Here is a 22,476-nt window from a genome sequence, read left to right as displayed (position 1 = left end):
GAACACTAAAGATTTTCAAAATGTGTATTATACCTTAAAAAGCACTCGTTTTTATTAATAACACCAAAACTTATTACAGTTAAAGGGATCTTCATTAAATAAACATAATTGTTTCCACAAGATTGACAATGCACTTAAACATTGTCAGTTTTTTGAAATATCTCTTAAAATTTTTGATATTCTAGGAAGTTTGAGGCCTTTAGCTGTTTATAAGTGTTGGTTGATTATCCAAATAAGAAGCAACAGGAAAACAAAGAACTTCAGAGAAGAATAAGAGCAGAAGATGAAAATATGTTGGAAACAAGGTATTAATGCATGTAGTCCCAAAATTTAGGGTCACTAGATAAAAAATAGGGTCAGGTCAAATTTTTATCCAATAAAATAGAGAAATGAATTCAACATGTGACTTCACTAACTTCACAAATCATGTTGATTTCATATAATTATTTTTAAGATATTTGGGTATGAAATAAATAGCCTTTGAGATTTGTGCTTATTTATTTTTATTGCTTTTTAAACAGTGGTTTGAACATTTGTCAAAAAAATGCAGTTGGGGTTTTTTAGACAAAAAATAAATTGGCAGCTCCATATATTCAAAGGTATTGTTCATCTACCCAACTGCACCTTTAAACATGTGTTAGGAAGTTGGCTTCTTGCCTTGGCTTAACACAAGATAAAGTGAGGTCCTGCATAAGTAGTAAGGAAAGTTTTGTTCCATATAGACAATTTTACTTAATAGTTAATACATCAGTAAATTTAATTCAAGATCTCCTTTCATGCAAAATATACTGAATGTCTGATATTTTGGAGACGTTTATAGATTTCAGTGATTTATTTTGTGCTGACATAAGATATTCAAAGCATAAATTCATGAGAATGAAACATGTGCTGTGAATATAATGCTCCGAAATTACAAGGGATTTTAGAGTACAGAAATACGGTCTCTTCATTAGCCCGAGGTCTCATATTAGGGAGAGCCAAACTGTCTCCAAGCCAGGGTTTTAAACCCTGGCTGTATGCTAGACATTTTAGAATTTTAAATACCTAATACCTCCTTCCAGACTGCAACATAGAGCAATTACATGAAAATCTATGGAGTTGGATTTTAAGCATAATCATAAATGTATTTTAAGTACTTTAGGTGCAACCTGGATGGCAAAGTGCTCCTCTGTACAATGGGCTGACTTGCCTTCACATGAAGCAGTATTTCCCAGGGAGGACGGTTTTTGTCCCTCATAAGATATTTGGCAAAATCTGAAAACATTTTTGGTGGTCACAGTTTAGGAGTATTTTTGAGAAATTCTGAGCATAGGAGTCACTAATGACTAGTGTGCCTGGAGACCAAAACCCAAATCCATGTATCTCAGATCAGTTTTAAAGTACCTTCTATTTACCTTCTAATTCTGCAACCTGCAAGCAAAAATAGGAAAAAGGGACGTTTTCTCTTTCTTCTCAACTTCAGTTTTCTGTTTCTTCTACTGTTTATCTTCCCTACTGCTAGCCAGTTTGAAAGCAGACAGACAGCATGAAAAGTTCAGGCAATTCCTTCTCTCTCTCCTCCTTTTCTCCCTCTCCTGTACCTTCCTTCCTTCCCTTTGACCCTCCATCCTCCCTCCCTCCTTCCTTTTCCTTCCTTTCTTCCTTTGTTTTTGCATATTTAACCCTTTCATATGTTGCCAAAGCTACTGTATTGTTAAGTAATTACTATATTTTAAAGAAGGGAACCTATCAGACCAATGGGCCATGGCAGAGACCACTGAATTCATACTGTACAATTGATCACCTGACCCATATATCCTTATGGTAATGTCTCATGGGTGGTCAAGGGAAGAATAATCTCTCATAAGAAAGCCTATATTGATACTGCAATAAAAAGTCACCTAAATTATTTAAAAAATGTGCTTTATTTACATAATAAATTTGTCAGAAAGGGATAAAGTATAAAATTCTGCTGTGAGGCAGCTTGAGGTGGGAGATGTTAGAAGCTGGTTTGAGATAACATATTGGAGTTTGAAAGAGGATGACGTTAGAGAGACATAGTCCTCCTTTACTTGGTGAGAAAGAATTGATCTCTCTGAATGTCTTGAATAAAGACGGGCAGAAAGGTTGAGAATATAACTATGGTGAGGGACAATTTTTATGTTAAAAAATTGAACATTAGGTCCATACACAATGGACAAAATGCAAATCAAAGGTTTTACAATTATCTGATGTTTTGATTAATACATAGTAGTTAAGCCAAATGAGTGTATTTCTTCAGTCATCAGAGTTTTTTTTGGTGGGGAGGGGCAGGGACAGTAAGGGTAGCTTAAATTATTTGGTTACTATTTTATTCCTATTATAGGATAGTTGCATTCCTAAAACCTGAGAGTATTTTTCTTCTTCAGGAAGAATTTTGTTCCATAAATTGGTATTGATTTGGTGTGTCCATGGAGTAGCCAAGTTCATGATCTTCCTTTGTCACCATCTGGACCAGAGCTCTCTAAAGCTCCAGTGTTCTTCTGCATAAACTAATGATTCCAGCTTCCTTTAATTAAGGGAATTATAGATTTGACATCCACAGTATTCGTTGGAAACTCTAGAAAATTCATCATTTCAGAAATGTTATGAAGACCCATAGTTGGACAGGGAAAAAGCAAAGTCCAGGACTGGCACCAAGATTTATAGATTTATAGGCATTTCAGCTATCTGTAGGTTTACACCTCATCAGGAACACATTTTCATTGGTCTGTGTTGCTCATATACTTGGGCTACATTTTTTTTTTGAAATATCTTTGTTTTTGCATAATAACTGCTTGGTTCTCATGACTATGGTTTTGCCTTGATGTTCTGGTTCAAACTCTTTCCTGAAGCTGGAGACCGGCCCTGACCTCCAACCTCCAAATAGCCTTTGCCAGTCCCTTGCTCCAATACCACAGTTCTGGTCCTCAAAACTACCAGCTGGCTAGAGCAAGGTAAATGCAATGATTGCTAGTAATGAACTCAAGCTCTCCAAGTGAGTGAGTGAGTGAGTGAGTTAGTGAGTTAGTGAGTGAGTAAAGGAAAACTCAACATGAAAGAAAACATTTGGTAGAGTTGTCAGTGATTCTTGACCCAAAACTAAGTCTTTTCTAAATCATAAGAGAACAAGTCAGCTTTCATCATTTTGATCCTGCATGCAAAAAACAGAAATGAAATATTTGCAGTGATGTCAGCTGGCTTTGAAATCAGCAGGCCTTGGCTCACACCATTCACCAAATTGGCACATTTATTGGAAATGATGTTCAAAGCAGCTTATAGTAGGAATGGGGAAAGCAGCTTTTGCTTCTCTGCAACAGCACCTCCTCTGGGATTCACATTCATGCTTGACATTCTAAGCATGGAAATGTGCAGAACGATGAAGGCATCCTATATTCAAATTTAACTAATTAATTAATTTTTTGGCCATGAAGCTATCTGTAACAGCAGGTGCTGATTGATCTAATGACAAGTGTACTTATGTTTACCCATGGAGTGTCCTGTTTCACTGTGAAGTACTTCTGTATAAAGACTGAAGTTAAATTTAATTAAATCCATACATTTTAGGGTTTGAAGGTGGTTCACTAATAAGATACTGGTAAAGTACATATAGACCAACCTGCAAAGAGGTAGGTCTTTGGTGCAGGGGCTCTCCCACCCAACTGTTTACTGTCTTCAATCGTCACTAGTCCAGATCTTGTAAAGACTCCTGTAGTGCTGACCAGTTAAAAATCATGGTCTAAAGCTTTTTTCCATCTTGCAAGATGGTGAGTGAAAAAGTTGAGATGTCAGATATTAATGAGAAGAAATCTGAAGCCAAGATAATTGATGCTGGTGGCAAGGTTGAGAAAAATAACCTTAACTCTACAATGCAGAAGATGGGGAAAACCCATGGCAGCCAAAACCATGTCCTAGTCAGAAGGAAGTGGAAGATATTCCTGATTGACCTTGTATTCCACAGAGGCTTTGTACAAGAGGAAATACCAAGCAGCTAAAACCAAGGTTGAAAAGCAAAAGGAGAAGATTTCTGGCTACTGTCAGGAAAATGGTTATTGGTTACAAGAATGGTGGTACCCAAGTGGTTGCATTTTGGAAAATTTCTGGGTATTATCCTACTGAAGGTGAGCCTCAGAAGCTGTTGAGCCATGGTGCGGGGGGTGGGGGGGTGCTATAAGTCAGCATGTGAGAAAACTGTGAGCTAGTCTCACTCCTGGCACCATCTTGATCATCCTCACTGGGAGCCAAAGAGGCAAGAGGGTGCTTTTCCTGAAGCAGCTGAACAGTGGCTTGCTACTTGCAACTGGATCTCTGGCCCTCAATTGAGTTCCTCTGTGTAGAACCCACCAGAAATCTGTGATTGCCACTTGCACCAAAATCAATACTGGCAATATTAAAATCTCTAAACATCTCACCGATACTTACTTCAAGAAGAAGAAGCTGAGTACACCCAGATGCCAGGAGGGTGAGGTCTTTGTCACAGGGAAAGAGAGAAAGGAGATTACGGAGCAGTGCAAAGTTAATCAGAAAGCTGTGGACTTGAAATTCATCTTACAATCCAAGTTGTTCCTCAGCTTCAGTGCTACCCCCCACTCTGTGATTTCTCTCACAAATGGAGTTTATCCTTCACAAGTTGGTGTTCTAAATTACGGATCCATTAGAAATAAAAAGCATGGTCTCAAGAAAAAGAAAAGATAGGAAAGAGAAGAGAAGGAACTGGAAGGGAAGGGGAAAAGAAAAACACATATGGCCATTAGAACAGCAGAATTCTGGAGATACTCCTTCTATAGTCATTCTCAAAAAATATATATATATTTAAAGATGAGAATTCCAAGTTAATAATATGGGGACAAACTTCAGGGGAAGAAAGAGCCAGTTCACAATACCACCACATCCCTTATGTATTTAGTGTTCAATGGTGGAAAGAGAATTTCATATACTTTACTATAGTCTTTAACCTGCAATTAACAGAACAATTAAGCAGAACAGAAACTATGCTTGCAGGACACATTCATCATATTTAAAACTGTTCTATAATTTCATAATTTGATACCTTTCTCTTGGAATCCTAACATTTGACAAAAATGTTATTTACCAGAGAATCTTGCATAATATTTATTGTCCCTAGAGATGCTGGTTAATAATCAAGTTATATTTAAAAACTATTTGATCTCATATTTCTGTGGGTAAACTCTAAGAGCTATAATGGCTTGTGCCTAACATTTCTCTATGAGTACATGTTAGAGAAAGGAACAAGTACAAACAGCGTTAAGTTCAGAAAAAATAAGCACAAGGTAAATCACATGGAAGAAAAACAAAGACCACAAATACCAGGTGGGACAAATTTGCCTTTGTGCAAATATTTTAGGACAAATTTAGAAATGGCCGTACTTAGCCACAGGATAAGGGTGAATCAGCACAGTGGACCACAAGTAAGAAAAACAAGTGTGAAAGAATGAGCTGTGAATGGGGAAAAAACTGAGCTCTTACCCTTTTTGATTAGCCTACTCTTCAACAAAAATAATAAATCCCATTGATCCGTGGAAGGAAGCTTAATATAACAAGTACTTTTATTTTTTTATTTTTTTTTTTATTATTTTTATTTTTTAAAGATTTTTATTTATTTGTTAGAGAGAGAGATACAGAGCGCAAGCACAGGCAGACAGAGTGGCAGGCTAGAGGCAGAGGGAGAAGCAGGCTCCCTGCCAAGCAAGGAGCCCGATGTGGGACTCGATCCCAGGACGCTGGGATCATGACCTGAGCCGAAGGCAGCCGCTTAACCAACTGAGCCACCCAGGCGTCCCTAACAAGTACTTTTAAATGCCGGGTCAATTTCTGTTTTCTACAACTAAGAAATGTAGAAATAAATGAATTAAAATAAAAATTATATCAAAATCATTCTTTGTATTTATTAACTCAAGCTTAATAATTGCATATTTCAACCTTCTATTTCTCTTTTAATTATGTTAATGGCTTTTGGTGTTCTCTTTTTTTTTCTTATGTCAATTTTCATTTTATATTCCTTTAGGAATGTATCTATTTATGCTTTTTTCAACTGTGTAACTAATCAATTTTGTATATTATTTTTGTTTTAATCTCTGCTGTGTCTTTGAAATTATATATGTATACATACTTATGAAAATATATTTGACAAAGTATTTCTACATGAATACTTTCTACAAGAAAGTAGAAACAAGATTAAGTTCATACTGTAATTCTAAATAATTTTATTATTCTCTCCCTACTCTATTTCTTGTCAATGTCTGTTTTTGTTGTTGTTGTTTTTGTAAAGATTTTATTTATTTGACAGAGATCACAAGTAGGCAGAGCAGCAGGCAAAGAGAGAGGGAGAAGCAGGCTCCCTGCTGAGCAGAGAGCCCGATGTGGGGCTCAATCCCAGGACTGTGAGATCATGACCTGAGCCGAAGATAGAGGCTTAATCCACTGAGCCACCCAGATGCCACCAATGTCTGGTTTTTAATCTGTAAAATAGTTTCTCTAATTTTAATTTATTTATGTTTTTAATGTATTTATTCACTTATGTCTACCTTTATTTTTTAAAATTTTCTTCTATTTTATTCCAGTAGGATCACCCAGTTATTGGTGTCTCTTACTCTTATTTTAATACATATATTTACAGTTATAAATTTCCCCACAAGTATTGTTTTGATTTTAGCTGTCAAATTTTGACATGTAGTAGGTTTGTTTTCATTAAAATCTAAAGTGTTTCATACATTTCTCTTTACACAAATTACCTTTGATAGTTTTTTATTGTACAGACCATAGGCCATCTTTACAGCTATCCTTGGTGATTAACTTTTAAATATTTTTGCTTAGCCTTTACTGACTCCATCTATCATTATAGAAAAGAAATATTTTTGACTGCACAGATCATTTTCTTCATCCAAGTTCTATAAAGCTTTGCTTAGTAATTTCAAAAAAGCATTGCAAGATTAATATTTTTTTCACATTATGAAAAATAACATATTTTTCATCTTTTCATCATTATGTCATCTGGATCTATTGTTTTGAATTTTTTGTTTTTTGACCCATGTGTCAGTCAGGTTTTAGTCATGGAAAGACATTGCATTTGATGTATTTCAAGATAGAATAGTGTTGGAAACTAGACACCTGGCATATCTCACATATCCATTTATCTTGAAGAATTCTGGACTTATTTTTCTTACTGGACTACTTCTTCCAAGATTATTTTCCAAGAGAGTCTTTATATGAGTTTAAAATTTCTGAAACTCTGCATGCTTAAATTCTTTTTGTGTCTTCACTTCTAAATGGCAGTTGTGTGGGATAAAAAAATTATCTTGACTTGAGTTTCTTTTCCTTCAGCCCTGTAAAAATATTTCTTATTCTCCTACTCACTCAGCTATTGCTAATGAGAAAATTGAAATAAATCTGTATCTTGTTTCTTTATGGATGGTTGGCTTTTTCTTTCAGGAAGATTTTATCTTTTAAATTTTTAGTTTTAACATAATGTGTCTATATGTAGAAATTTTAGAATCTGTTTTGTATGGCAGCACTGGAAACCTTTCAATCTGAATTCACTTTTCCTTAACTAGGAGAAATTCTGAGTCAATGTTCCATGAGTCTATTTCCTTAAATATTTTATTTTCTTCTTTTTTTTTTCAAAAAAATTTTATGTACTTGAGGGAGAGAGAGAGAGAGCATGAGCAGGGTGGAGAGGCAGAGGGAGAGGGAGAAGCAGGATCCCCACTAAGCAGGGAACCCAATGCTGATTGGCTCCACCCCAGGATCCTGAGACCATGACCTGAGTGACCTCAAGGCAGATGCTGAACTGACTAAACCACCTAGGCACCCCTCTTTACTTCCACTCTTACGTTTGTGTGGGGTCTTTTAATTTAAAGATCACAACATTTCTGTTTTATCTTATCACCCATACTTTTTTTACTTTCCTTAATATTTCTCTTTGTGGCTTCCCAATGGTCTCTGAAGGATATTAACCCAATATTCTTTTTTTTTTTTTAAAAAAAAGATTTTATTTATTTATTTGACAGAGAGAGATCACAAGTAGGCAGAGAGACAGGCAGAGAGAGAGGAAGGGAAGCAGTCTCCCTGCTGAGCAGAGAGCCCGATGCGGGACTCGATCCCAGGACCCTGAAATCATGACCTGAGCCAAAGGCAGTGGTTTAACACACTGAGCCACCCAGGCGCCCCTTAACCCAATATTCTAATGCTTAAATTTATTTTGAGCTCTATGCAGACTATTCTTCAATCCATCCACTAGATTTGTATCACCTGCAATATTTCTCAGAGGCTATATTTACAGTTGGCCTTCCTTCATGACTGCTTTGTTCTTAGTTTTACACATATGCTCCTTCACCTTTTTGACAATATTTTTTAGGCTAATTCTACATTTTTGCTCTCCTTCTTTATTTACTTTCCTTTGTCTGGGATACTCCACCCAGTTTTTCCTTCTCTATCTAAAATTGTGTAGTGCTCAAAGTTTGATTATTACACTTTATGAAAAATATTGTTTCAAATATTCCATCAGGCACCTTGGTTCTTAATTTAGATCTGATGGAGGAGGTGATGACTACTGGGTATTTACCCTAAAGATACAAACGTAGTGATCCAAAGGGGCACACACACCCAAATGTTTATAGCAGCAATGTCCACAATATCCAAACTATGGAAAGAACCTAGATGTCCATCCACAGATGAATGGATAAAGAAGATGGGATGGACACACACATAGACACACACACACACACACACACACTGGAATACTGTGTAGCCATAAAAAATGAAATCTTTCCATTTGCAATGATGTGGATGGAACTACAGGGTATTATGTAAGTGAAATAAGTCAATCGGAGAAAGACAATTATATGATCTCTCTGATATGAGGAATTTGAGAGGCAGGAGAGGGGTCATGGAAGGGAGGGAGGGAAAAAATGAAACGATGGGACTGGAGAGAGAGACGAACCATGAGACTCTTAATCTCAGGAAACAAACTGAGGGTTGCTAAAGGGTAGGGGGAAGGATCTGGTGGCTGGCTTATGGACATTGAGGAGGGTATGTGCTTTGGTGAGTGGCTGTGAATTGTGTAAGACTAATGATTCACAGACCTGTACCCTTGAAGCAAATAATACATTTGATGTTAAAAAAAAAAAAAGAATATTGTGTACATAAAATTACATCATGTATCATTGAAGTCAAGACATTTTTGAATGAGAAAGAATATGTTAAAATAATTAAAATCAGGGAGACCTTGGTGGCTCAGTTGGTTAAGTGGCTGCTTTCAGCTCAGGTCATGATCTCAGGGTCCTACGATCGAGCCCTCATTCAGGGTTCCCCGCTCAGCAGGGAGTTTATTTCTCCCTCTCTCTCTCTCATTCTCTCTCTCTTTTTCAAATATGTGCAAAAAATATTTTAAAAATAATTAAAATCATACAATTTATTAAATATATAATGATGACGTTTTCTTTTACCATGGATCTTCAAATAGTTGTTTTCACAAACTATTTTCAAAGATAAAGTTCTTTCAAAAATAAAATTGCCTACATTAAATTTTGAAAAATTGGTTCATTTTATTGCATAATTAAACATTAATTTAAAAAATACCATAAGAAGAATTGCAGAATCATTATTCTGGATGTATGTGTTTATTTTATATATGATATATAATTTAATATATATTTATATATAAGTTACTTATATATAAATCAAATGTCTTTAATAAAATAGAACTGATATATATCTGGGAGTATATTTTTAAAATATGCTTTAGTTATTTTTACATTTTTATAAAACTTATGTAATCTTCAAACTTTTATTTTATGTTTAAAAACATTAAAGATAGTTGTCTTCAGCTGATCTTTTTTCTGCTGGTCATAATAGCTTTTGTTACAATATTATTGATTATATTCCCTATGATATACTTCTCATATGGCTGTCTATTCAAAGACTGCATATTCAAAGTCTCTCAACAGATTTTTTTTTCATATGACTGCTATTCAGGTCATAATATTGTTAATTGAGTGAAGTATCCCAACGGATGTTGAAACACCCAAAAAGCTCAGAGGAAATAATATTAAATAAAGAAGGTCAGTGGGGGGGTGGGGTAACTGGATAATTGGTATTGAAAAAGGCATGGGATGTGATGAGCACTGGGTATTATATGCAATTGATAAATTATTGACCACAACGAAAGAAAAACTAAAAAGATATTAAATGGAGAAGATTCTCAATTCCAATTTTTTACATTAAAAATGTATAAATTCTTTGTCTTACCATTTTTATCTCCATTTTGAGTATATTTCTTCAACAAATATTTTTATGAGTCAAAATTTATAAAATACACTTTTAAAGCTTATTATTATTTGGAATGTTTTTGCAATATAGATGCTAGAAATCAGAATTCCATTCAAATGCATTCCATTTACCAGTATAGAATATAAACTTAACTAATGGATACAAGAAATCCATCAAGAGATTCTTCCCACAACATGACATATTCCAAATCACAGAAATAAAATTTCAAACTTATACTTGTAAACTGTTCAACCTTTCATAGATTTTGTTCATCTTTTTTCTTATATTTTAAAGGAATACATTTTTTCTTAAAGATTTTATTTATTTATTTGCTAGAGAGAGAGCGGAGGAGATCACAAGTGGGAGAGGCAGGCGGAGGGAGAAGCAGACTCCATGCTGAGCAAGAATCTGATGGGGGACTAGATCTCAGGACCCTGAGAACATGACCTGAGCTGAAGGCAGTCACTTAACTGACTAAGCCACCCAGGCATCCCTAAAGGGATGGAATATTTTAATATCTTTCTTTTTGAAGGCTTTCTTTCCAATAATTACAATGCAAAACCACTTCCAAAATTTAATTGACAATAACTAGCAAAGACACGTGACATCTACTGCTGTGACACAGGCATTTTTTGTATTAACAGCTTCATCACTGAATTTTTGTAGTTTATTCACTGTGCATATATAGAAATGTTTGCAAATTTTAACAACCTTCTCATATTTAGATAGCTAGAGTACTGCAGTTTGCATGACAAAATTATGAGTTTTGTGTGCATTACTGCCAATTCCAAGTACATTTGTATTCCAATGTTTTCCTAATTCAGCAAGAGTAATGTTTGCGCCATGATGCTGTGCTCTCAGGAAATTAATATTCTTATCACTGCAAATAAAAATTTAATTTTCAATGGTGAATCCCTAACTCAACTTAATTATACCATTCAAATTTTCAAAGATTTGATTTAGTAGCTTGGATTAAAACATCAAACAATTATTAGAAAGCACTGTTTTTCTCTAGTTGAAGCATCATATGATAATATAAAATTGGTATATTTTCTTTTTTTTTTTAAGATTTTACCCATTTGAGGCGCCTGGGTGTGTCAGTGGGTTAAAGCCTCTGCCTTCGGCTCGGGTCATGATCCCAGGATTTTGGGATCGAGCCCCGCTTCGGGCTCTCTGCTCTGTGGGGAGCCTGCTTCCTCCTCTCTCTCTGCCTGCCTCTCTGCCTACTTGTGATCTCTGTCTGTCAAATTAATAAATAAAAATCTTTAAAAAAAAAAGATTTTACACATTTATTTGACAGAGAGAGAAAAAAAGAGAGAGAGATCACAAGTAGGCAGTGAGGCAGGCAGACAGAGAGGGGGAAGCTGGCTCCCCGCTGAGCAGAGAGCCTGATGAGGGTCTCAATCCCAAGACCCTGAGATCATGACCTTAGCCAAAGGCAGAGGCTTAACCCACTGAGCCAGCCAGACACCCCAAAATTGGTATATTTTAAATGTTTAAAAATCTTCTTTTGCTAATGAAGGCAACTCATTGCCTACTATTCCATCACTTTTTACAAATACATAAAAAACTTGGAATAAAATAAGAGTGGAATTTAGAACAACCAATTGTTTAAAGTGAAGCCATGCTTTACTGAGTGATATATAAATGCAGATGTCTCACCTTCTATCGGAATCAATGAAACTACTAAAGTTTGAACTAAGTGCTGATGTTTTTTCAGCAGTTTTTTTGTTTGGTTTTGGTTTTGCATGTGGCTAGTGACTTAATCCTGATGATAGATGTTAAATATCAACAAATATTTTTGCAAGTTACATATTCACCCTCGACTTCCTTGAGAACTGCAAATGTAGTACATAAATTGCTCTTAGGCTGGCAATTTTGCCTTTTGAGCTCATTACTGTGAAAGCACTGCTTCCACTGGAATTGATCTGTTGGACTCAGAGAATGAACACAAGATGACTATAAATGGGAGATCAAAGGGACACATTCTAAACAAACTATGACTTCTTAGAGGAAATCCAGTTCCCTTGTGATCTTCATAATTTCTATTTTCAACACGTAAGAGACAGGGAAATGATTAACCAATCCAATATTCTCAAAGGTTGTTTTGCTGCTGTCCTAACTTTTTAAACATGTCTTCAAAAAATAAAGCAAGGAAAAAAAAATGAAAATCTTCCAAGAAATATGCCCAGAAACTACTGCAAAGTCTCAAAGTAAAAAACAGAAAAGAGCAAAAACCCTTTATTAGTACTCTAGAATCCGAATGGACTCATCAAAATGCCTTCATTCTGCAAGCTAGATATCTGTGTTTTCTTATGAAACCTGGTGCCCACTTTGAACTGCCTAGTAAGTGCTGGGGCCAGGGCCTCATGTAATTCCTACTTCTGTTACTATAACCAACCATGTTTTAAAAATAATGATTGAGGGGTGCCAACTGAACTGGGGGGTTTCAGTTGGTTGAGTGTCCAACTCTTGATTTCAGCTCAGGCCATGATCTCAGAGCTGTGAGACTGAGCCCTGAAAGACCAGACTGGGTGTAGAACCTGCTGGAAGGTTCGCTCTCTCCTCTCTCCCTTCTCTCTCCCACTCTCTTAAAAAAACGATAGTTGAAATTAGAAATGCTTGAATTACCCTTTAATTTCCATAATGTCCCTCTATCTTTCTTTAATATGTTATCCCTGAATTGTGATTTTGGGGACTTTGCACTACAAAAACCTCCCTATAGCATCCCCAATCTCATAAATTTCCCCTGATAATCAAAAGAAACATAAAAAATGTAGAAGACAGCAAATGCTTAGAAACTTGGATCCTACATATAGCTCATACCAGCGTTCTCTTTATTAAAATTAAATCATATTGCCACTATATTTTTTAAAAGTATGTAATTATTTTAGGAATAAGATATTTACTTTTTAATGAATGTTGCATTTAGATAGAAACCATTAAAAATCGTCTAGTCCATGTAAAGCAGGTTCGAGTCACTTTTCATTGAACTGAATACTAATTCCTTAGTCAAGCTTAATAAATCTTTCAAAGATGATTTTTTTATTGATCAGAACTATATATAAAGATAGCCTTAGTAAGGCATTCATAATACTAACAAAATTTATAGCCTCCCATTAGTTACCAAAATACATCTGATACAAAAATTAGAGGAAAGAAACCATTTTTTCAGGCTTCAGAAAATTAAAAAAAAAAACTAACATAATACCTCAAAACTCAGGAATAATTTTAATTTTAACCTGAGTTATTTGGTTAAATACCTGTTTTCACCTCCGCATAAGTTATAGAACTCCTAATGTCCAAAATATACATTTTAAGCAATAACATACTAATCTTTACAATACTCTTATTAAAGACCTACATAAATTCCTCAGGCAAGATATGCAAGAATACAGAGAGTTGAGAATAGCTCATACATATGCAGCAAAAAAAATCATATGACAGAGAGAGAAATCAAGACAACTAACTTTCAACCTTTGAAATACTTCTTACACTCTAATTCACATGTTCATTTATTGATTTATTGTTTAAAAATGAACAAAACCATTCTAATTGTAGAATTTTGTACCTTAAGGAAGGTGCAGCCAGAACAATTTTTGACATTGACACAAAATTTCAAAAAAGTTTGAAACTAGGGTACCTGGTTAAGCCTCCAACTCTTGAGTTCGGTTCAGGTCATGATCTCAGGGTTGTAAGATCAAGTCCCAAGTTAGGCTCTGCTCTGGGCATGGAGCCTGCTTAAGAGTCTTTCTCTCCCTCTGCCCCTCCCCCCATAGTCTCTGCATTCCTCTAAAAAAAAAAAAGGGATTGAAACTGAAGCAAACAAATATGACTAAGCTTCATATACAAAAATCATTTGAACAGTGAAGTAATAGTTAAATTATGTGTAATTAATTGTTTTAGAGTCCTCTTATTGAAGTATATGCTTCAAATTTTCTTCTACCTTTCAGTGTCCTATCAGTGTATAAGTGAAATGGATAGATGTACAGAGTTTAAGTATCTTTAAATGCTTATAGCATCCGCGAAGGTGCTGTTTACACCCTACCAAGCATTCCACATAAACAGGGTTTGTTCATTTTTAACAATGGCAATACTATTAGAAGTGGAAGTGTTATTGGGGAATGGAGATTATCAGCCTCCCCTTGAAGAGTGCATGTTTTGTTTTCCAATTGAGTTTATGAATTTGGAAATGTGCATGTATACTCTGTATCTCCTTTGTCTTTATGCCCACTGACCTATGTGTAAGAATTCCTTATGAAAGTTAGAAGTGAAATATGCGGCAATGGCAAAAAGCCAAACTTGCCAGCCCATGGGGAAATCAAACCTGGTATCTGGGCCTCATTAGCACCATGCTCAAAGCAAGTGGGTTAATCATTCACAGACTAATTGGGCCTAGAACACATTAGTTAACTTGTTTTTAAGTTTCTTCTAGCTTAATATCATATACAGATAAGCAATTAATAAATGCTTTCTTATTACAAAGTATTTAAATGCAATATTTACTATTAAATATTTATAATTCATATTGTTCTCAAACTGGTGTTTTTAATTTTCTACATATTAATAATGTAAAAATTATTTTAGATATTTAAATATAGATGTTTTCATTGCTTGCAAACTCCTTGACACAAATAGTTTAAAGAAGTTTACTATTAGTTTTATAAACAGAAGTAGGGATAAATGACCATTACTATGAAAAATTGACAAAACAATGTCCCCCACCCCCTGCTATATGATTTCCCATTGAAAGTATTTTTAGGACACACACAGTCCCAACATCCAACACTGTCACCAGGAAGATAACAACCCTACACTATCACTAGGTAGAGCATCTAATTTTCTGATGAGGAAAACTAACACCATTTAGCAAAGAAGGAAGTTCATTTGGGGGAATAAAATTACTTTATGTGTTTAAGTATGTATGTTTGTTTTAGGAATATTATAAGAAAATCCATGAGGTGAGAGACAAAAAACCTTAAAAGGAAAGAATTGCAATAAGGCTCACAATTTTTAATAAATGTACAGGATTTCTTGGTAGGGAGAAGAATCTAGCAAGTAGGGAGGATTATAAAGTGAGGAATGGAAAAATTGTCTGAGGACTTTTTAACAGTGGGATAATAGAATAGGAAATTTTAAACCAATGGTTTTCTGGTGTAATAATGCAAGTTCCAATGAACCGAGGTCCTACAAAGGAAATGCTCTAGCCCAGGACACGAACCTCAGCCAACAATGCGTAGATCTAGGGACTACTCAAAGTTTCATCCTGGTAGCCTGGCTGTAGGGCCACCCACTAACCAGCAGCTCTGATTTCTGTTACTTTATTTCCTGTTTCAGGTTTTTGAATCTCGAGATTACCCATAGATCCATAGATTCTATAAACTAATAGCGACCTAATAAATTCATTTTTTGCTTTGGGTTTTTGCTTTTGTTTTTTTTTTTTTGACTAATAGAGCTTTGGCAAAAGTAAATGAAAAGCCATGAAAGAGTATAGAAAGCGGTCATGGTGCAAAAGCAGAAAATTGGAGCTGACTTTTGAAAAGCGAGCCTTAGGGAACTCGGAGATACCTCGAGAGGACCAGTGTTGACACATCACCTGGTATGGTGAAGCTCCGGTAAGGTCCTGCTGGTTATCTGTGGCCAGGACCACTGTGATTACCTATGCCACACTGTGATTGTTCAGGGCCTGTACCCTGCCACTTCTTAAGTCCTTTACATATCACTGCTGAATAGGATGTTAGATTTCCTTGGTGTATGGGATAGAACTATCCGAAATGACAGTGTCTTGAACTACTATATAGATTTTACCTGCATAAAGTAAGCAGTTGGACTTATTTCATTCCATTCATCTAAGGAGAAATTATTCTATATATTTATATTTAAAATGAAAATAATGCAACAGTACAGAAGAATACAGCCTCTTGTCAGTGAGCATTAAATAATTACAGTTCATATCTTCAGATCTTCAAATACGTATGGGTGTGTTTACATCAACTTAATGACTTCTTAAGAGCTTTATACACCTTCATTACTGTTTCTTATATATTTGCTTTGAGTCCAACATTAGAAACAGAAACCTCTGGACAATAGTAACTATCCTCAAACATTCTACCCAAATCCTTGAAGAGATGAATATCCTTATATTACTAAAAACAGTCATATATGATTCTTTGTAGCAACAATGAGAATGCTGGGCTGGCAGTGGCTGGGAAGAGGCTTCACATATGTGAAACCACGAATTCCTCTATTTACTCCCCATATTCCTAAATGGGTCATTCAAGGTGGAAAGCTGCATCTAAAACCGGAGTCAACTGTGTGTGTCTTCACTCACCTACTGACTGGTTTATGAGTTCCTTGAGGCCCTCTTTTTCCTTGGTACAATTATTTGATTGACAACTGCAGAAAATAGTATGATTTTGCCATATGCTTGTCTGCAAACATCACATTCTTCCCATTGCAAACAGTTCTGTAAAATGAAAACAGTTTCTTTCATTCAGAGCTGGTTTTGTGTGCAGAGATCGAGTAATACCCTTTTCAAAACCTTTCCTCAGTTTGAGACCACTTTTTGCTAGCGAAGCATTTTTTTTCTTCTTCATTTTGAACTGGAAGTTTTGTTCTCTGATGATACTCGTTGGTGCCCAAAACCTAAAGAAAATCACAGGGAATAAAATAAATCCCTCTTCCTTTGATGTCTATCCAAGAGCATGAAAAAATTATCACTTCTTTCACCTACAATTCCTTTAATTTAGTCCCTCGACTGCTAAGAGATGACAATTAAAGCATTCAGGATCTAAAATAGAACCAAAAGTATAATAAAAAAAAACAAAAGAAACATTCAGAGAAATCATTTTTAAGATTTCACCATGGTAACAAAAATAAGATTAAGTTTGTGTCTCAAAAAAAGTAGTGCAATAAAGCACAGATATAATTGTCTTGATAATTCAAGCTTAAATACTTTAGCCTATCATATATTTTAGGTTTTCCTGATAATTCCTTATTATAGTTTTAATTTTGTGTCATTCCATTTCTCCTGGAAAGACAGAATGTTCTTAATTCTCCCAAGTTTAGGTTATCTTAATTTAAATAATAATCAGGTGTGCATGGGTGGCTTACTTGGTTGAACATCACACTCTTGGTTTTGGTTCATGTCATGATCTCAGGGTCTTAAGATCAAGCCCTGGGTCGGGCTCCCTCTCAGTGCAGAGTCTGCTTGAGATTCTCTCTCTGCTTCTGCCCCTACCGCCGTTCAGGTGCATGCCCTGATAAATAAATTTTAAAAATAAATAAAAATAAATAGATAGATAGAAAAAAGATAGATACATAAATACATTATTATAATAATGTATGTTTGTCTCGGTGGAGAAAAATTATGTAATCTGTAATGCCAGAAATGAAATGTGTCAAATGATAACACCACTCCCTACATATGCCATTTCTCCTTTTTCTTTTGCAAAAAGCCATTTTGCTTATGAATGAAAATAGTATTTGCAGAATATTACTATGGTAATTTGTGGCTCTCTTCTTGATCATCAGAGCATTTAAATACAATGTTTTTTTGATACATTTTAGAGGAATTATGTTAAATTTATAAAGTATAGAGAAATATATTAATCTGTTGTGTGGAATTATAAAACATATGTTCCCTGGTAGCCTCACCACCACTGTGTTCTATTTCTATACTTTTTGCACCTCAGATTCTAGAATTTTTGAGCAGGAAATCTTTTTTTTTTTCCATCCAAAATGGTTATTACAAAGGATAAGTAAACCAATGGAAGTAAAATTTTGACTAAGACATATTTTTCATACATAGTGCTATATTTAGTTTTTTTACTATCTTTTTTATTATTAAAATATAGATGTTATTAAGCACAAATGAACATTAAGATTAATATTAAATAATGTGTATCTGTGAACATTTTCCCTGACCTCATTGTAGAATGTTTGGGGAGTGCTATGACTACCGTAGCACCTATCTCAATGTTTCTCAAATTGTGATTTTAAAACACCACTATCTGACATACATTATTATACTGTAGTTTATGGATACCTAAACTAAAGCAAGGTCTAGAGCTCTACTCTAGACTCAAAACAATGTGCTAAACATAGAATGTATATTTTTAGAAAACTCTTCCAAATCTTGGAAAATGAAAAAAGTCTGTGAACATCTATCCTTAAATCCTATACCACTTAACAAGTCCTTTTTAAAAAAATACTTTTCACTTAATAACAACCAGAAATGGAATGGTAAATAGTGCCTTTAAAGCAATGTCTAAAGTGGCCTTTCATATGGTCCAAAAAGATTTTATTTTGTTACACATACATAAATTATTCACATTTTTGTTAATAAACAAATCAAAACATTTTATGAACTAAAACTATTTTAATATTAAACCTGACTGAATATACATTATAAAATATATATTATAAGGAAAATTACTCTTTTGGTATAATAACACGATGCATAAACATATTTACAATAATCTTGGTTATTATGGCCTTTGAAAATTTAAAAAATTAGTTTGTTGTTGTTGTTTATGAGTCAGTGATGAGTTGAATAAGTCTGCCATATAATATTCCTGCTTTGATTTGAATAAAGCACATGCTGTCGAGTTCCTAGTTACAGTTAAGATAGAGCAATCATATGCCAGCATATCTTTACTACTGATTTCAACTAAACACTCTGAACAAAAGAATATGTAAAGCAACTGTCACAAGACACTGAAAGTAATTCCAATAGAACTTTTTATAGGAAAATCAAAACTCAAATAATGAGAATGGAGTCCTCTGTAAATCTGCTACTCAACAAAAATAATCAAAATGCTGACAATATTTCAAAATCTATTTTTTCAAAACTCTAGGTATTAAATGAGGTTTGAAAAACAACAACAACAGAGGAGCATTTACTCAAGAAAAACTGCTGACCCTCAGGGTAAACAGTGGAATTTGCAGCCCTTTTTTTTTTTTTTTTTTTTTAAGATTTATTTATTTATTTTAAATAGAGAGAGAACACCTGTGCTGGAGTGTGGGGCAGCGAGGAGCTGAGGGAGAGGGAGAGAGGAAATCCTCAAGCAGACTCCCTGCCCATTGCAGAGCCTGATGCAGGACTCCACTCGGGGTTCAATCCCAGGATCCTGAGATCATGACCTGAGCTGAAATCAAGAGTCTGGCACTTAACCAAATGAACCACCCAGGTGCCCTGAATTTGTAACTTTATAGCTTAGCTTATTCCTATCCCTCTTTCTCCAGCTTTACAGTAGTCTTCAAAGCCAGCAGCCTCATCACTAGGGCAGCTGTTAACATACACTGGCTACCACCAGAGGGGAAAGAATGAGACTGAAGACGTTAAAAATATTCATCCTCAGAACAGTGTCATCATTTAGTAGGCCTTTCATGTCTCTGGAAAAGGTGATCTTGCTGAACAGGAGAAACCCTATCCCAAGGATTTGTTTCCCCAAATCAGCAGCACTTGTTCAATGTAGCATTTTCTTAAAGTTGAGTACTCTCAACTTTAAATATCTCAACTTTTCAACTCTCTCAACTTCCATATACCTTCAAAAGTATATGGCCAAACTGTAGAAATCTCTCTGGAATGAGATATCCGTAGAGAACTTTGAAAGCTCGGATGTATACCTGGAAAACTAAAAAGTCACATGCATGTGAAGGACTGTGGGTATGTCCACAAAATGCCAAAGATGATTCCCATCTCCCATCCCTGGGTGACCCTGAGGCCCTGAAGAAGTGAGAAGTTAAGGCTAAACTGGAGTTGTAAACTTCCTGAGCACTGAACTTTACATCCAATACACACCCCACAAGCCCTCAGGAAAGTCTGGAAGACTTACAGTTTCAAGACATTTGAGGAGATCTCTGTATATTTATTACCTGACTAGGGTAAATGATGTAGATACTACAGTGGCTGCTCAGTCATTCGTATGTGCACTGTATGGGGGATTAACTCTATAACAGAAGTCATCGAACAGGAGAGTAAGTACTATAAAATTTTGCCTAACTTGAGTTGTAATGATCAGTGACACTACGTTGGACCTCAAAGGCATTAGATCAATCTTATCTCACTAGGGTTGTTATGAGAAAATTGTTTTAATCTTCCCCCTTATGGTTCCAGGCAGAGGCTGTGCCATCATGAGTACATCCTGCTGTATCTGAATAATGCTTCAGACCAAGCAAAAGTGCATACAGAAACTTAAGAAAAAAGGTCTGACCATTTATTTAACTCATTGGGTCCAGGACCTTGGAGGGCATAGTTGAGGTCATTACTATAGGTGAGCTGCATGGTGCTCTTTGGGTTCCTGTTGATATAAATATTAATTAAATGCTATATGAGAAAAATTGAACAAATTTCATCCCAGACACTGTGAGCAAAATTAATCAGAGTGGTTGATAGGGGTGTTCTTGTGAGAAAATGCAGCTGAAGTTAAGAAAATTTGGAAATCATGGATGAATTTTGGTGCTAAATGATTCATCATGGGTCTCTCATGTTTTGTATATCACACAAGAAGAAATGTTACTTTTAATCCAGATTATCATTTAAAAGATGTTTTATAACAAATGGCCTTACAAGATGGAGCTAGTATCTCCTGCTAGAGTAAATAGAAAGTTTATATACTCGTCAGTATAATAAGGATAATGTACCAGTTTGAAATGAAGGATAGATAGGTTCACCCCCAACATAGAAGATGTGGGTTCCTCAGCTAAGATTAGCTGTGTCATCTGCCTGGGCCCCTCTCTATCACAGAGAACCAACAATATAATTCTCATGGAACTTGCTGGACCATAAGTGATAAAAATGCTTTGTTTCTGACTCAGAAATCTATCTTCTTTCAGCATTCATGAAATATATTAAGTAATTTTTTAGCTTGCAAGTATAGTAGAATATGACTTTTAAAGGTTCTTGGCAAACAGATGAAACCTAGAAATTAGTAAATTATTTTGATCAAATATTTAACACATTTCCAACAAAGATATGTATTCATAATAAATTCAAACTGAAGTCATCTTATTGAAACAAAACAAAAAAACAAGGAAACTTTTCATTTGCTAATAAGAAAATACCTGTGGCAAAATGTGAGTGTTTTCAAAAATAAAGTATCTGGGTTCTTGTGGAACCTAACTTTCTAATAATTAATATTAAACTGCATTTTTAGCAAATTTATAAACATTATTTATCTGATCTAAAAATGTAAAAGTAATATGTATTTGCTTTATGAAAAATAAACCTTCATCTAAAGTTTCAAAATAGGGGTGCCTGAGTGGCTCAGTCAGTTAAACATCTGACTCTTGATTTCGGCTCACGTAGTAATTTCAGGATTGTGAGATCAAGCCCCACGCAAGGCTCCTCACTAGGCATGGAGTCTGTGTAAGACTTTTTCTCCCTCTCCCTGTATCCCTTCTCCCCCTCTCTAAAATAAATAAATAAGTCTTTAAAAAAATAAAGTTTCAAAATAAATATACAAAAATTAATAGATGGGTAAAATCTACAAAGGAGATAAATATATTTTTTTTCATTTTAAACAAAATGCTAGGGCACTTTGGTTCACAGCAAAATTGAAAGGAATGTAGGGAGATTTTCTTCATGCCCTTTATCCCCACATACACACAGCGTCCCTCATTATCAACATTCTCCCATGTACTGGTACATTTGTACCATTGATAAACTCACATTGACACATCATAGCCACCACAGTCCCTAGCTTTACATCGGGGTTCACTTTTGTTGTTGTACATACCCTGGGTTTGGACAAATGTATAATGACGTGTGTCCATCATTATTTCAATTCCTCTAGGTAAATACTAAGAGGTGTGATTGCCGGGTCATATTATTAAGGTACATTTAGTTATATAAGAAACTGTCAAACTGCCTTCCCAACTATTTTTCACTGGCATCAAAAAATCAGGTTTCCTCTCACTCTACAACTTTTCCAGCATTTGGTGTTGTCAGAGTTCTGGATCTTATCTATCCTAATAGGTGGGTAGTACTATAAAATCTTACTTTTTAAAAACCTCAATGTTTTTATTCCTAATTGGTTCTTTCATTTGGCAGCAAGGAATTAGAATGACTGTCCCCATACTTCTTAAATATTTTGCATTGTCAAAAAATTTTTTAATATTTTAACATTTTAATCAATAAAGTAACAGTCCTAATTTTATAACTTTGTTATTATTAAGTACAGTATACAT

General features: G+C 35.0%; 1 pseudogene; it reads left to right on the top strand.

Annotated features, from left to right (window-relative positions):
* The first annotated feature begins 3,761 nt into the window (after window positions 1-3,761).
* Window positions 3,762-15,648, top strand: LOC132025286 (large ribosomal subunit protein eL6-like; annotated as a pseudogene).
* Window positions 15,649-22,476: the final 6,828 nt, after the last annotated feature.

This window comes from Mustela nigripes, chromosome 1, assembly GCF_022355385.1.
Source record: "Mustela nigripes isolate SB6536 chromosome 1, MUSNIG.SB6536, whole genome shotgun sequence".
NCBI classification, from domain to species: domain Eukaryota; kingdom Metazoa; phylum Chordata; class Mammalia; order Carnivora; family Mustelidae; genus Mustela; species Mustela nigripes.
This window is presented reverse-complemented; position numbering and strand designations above follow the sequence as displayed.